The following is a 1399-nucleotide window of genomic DNA, read 5'->3' on the forward strand; positions in this document are numbered from 1 at the left end:
TGGACCAGTAAAAACCAGTATGGACCAGTATGGACCAGTATAAACCAGTGTAAACCAGTACAGACCAGTATAAACCAGTATGGACCAGTATGGACCAGTATGGACCAGGTTCAGTTTTTGGGGTGAATTTTGGGGATTTGGGGATTTTTAGGTTCCGTTTTTGGGGTGAATTCCCAGGATTTGGGGATTTTTAGGTTCAGTTTTTGGGGGTGAATTTTGGGGATTTGGGGATTTTGAGGTTCCGTTTTTGGGGTGAATTTTGGGGATTTGGGGATTTTTAGGTTCCGTTTTTGGGGTGAATTTTGGGGATTTGGGGATTTTTAGGTTCCGTTTTTGGGGTGAATTTTGGGGATTTGGGGATTTTTAGGTTCCGTTTTTGGGGTGAATTTTGGGGATTTGGGGATTTTTAGGTTCCGTTTTTGGGGTGAATTTTGGGGATCTGGGGATTTTTAGGTTCCGTTTTTGGGGTGAATTTTGGGGATTTGGGGATTTTTAGGTTCCGTTTTTGGGGTGAATTTTGGGGATTTGGGGATTTTTAGGTTCCGTTTTTGGGGGTGAATTTTGGGGATTTGGGGATTTTTAGGTTCCGTTTTTGGGTGTGAATTTTGGGGGATTTGGGGATTTTTAGGTTCCGTTTTTGGGGTGAATTTTGGGGATTTGGGGATTTTTAGGTTCCGTTTTTGGGTGTGAATTTTGGGGATTTGGGGGATTTTTAGGTTCCGTTTTTGGGGTGAATTTTGGGGATTTGGGGATTTTTAGGTTCCGTTTTTGGGGTGAATTTTGGGGATTTGGGGATTTTTAGGTTCCGTTTTTGGGGTGAATTTTGGGGATTTGGGGATTTTCAGGTTCCGTTTTTGGGGGGTGAATTTCGGGGATTTGGGGATTTTTAGGTTCCGTTTTTGAGGGGTGAATTTTGGGGATTTGGGGATTTTTAGGTTCCGTTTTTTGGGGTGAATTCCCAGGATTTGGGGATTTTTAGGTTCAGTTTTTGGGGTGAATTTTGGGGATTTGGGGATTTTTAGGTTCCATTTTTGGGGTGAATTCCCAGGATTTGGGGGATTTTTAGGTTCAGTTTTTGGGGTGAATTTTGGGATTTGGGGATTTTTTAGGTTCCGTTTTTGGGGTGAATTTTGGGGATTTGGGGATTTTTAGGTTCAGTTTTTGGGGTGAATTTTGGGGATTTGGGGATTTTCAGGTTCCGTTTTTGGGGGTGAATTTTGGGGATTTGGGGATTTTTAGGTTCCGTTTTTGGGGTGAATTTTGGGGATTTGGGGATTTTTAGGTTCCGTTTTTGGGGTGAATTTTGGGGATTTGGGGATTTTTAGGTTCCGTTTTTGGGGTGAATTTTGGGGATTTGGGGATTTTTAGGTTCCGTTTTTGGGGTGAATTTTGGGGATTT

This window comes from Anomalospiza imberbis, unplaced genomic scaffold (genome assembly GCF_031753505.1).
Source record: "Anomalospiza imberbis isolate Cuckoo-Finch-1a 21T00152 unplaced genomic scaffold, ASM3175350v1 scaffold_995, whole genome shotgun sequence".
NCBI lineage: Eukaryota > Metazoa > Chordata > Aves > Passeriformes > Viduidae > Anomalospiza > Anomalospiza imberbis.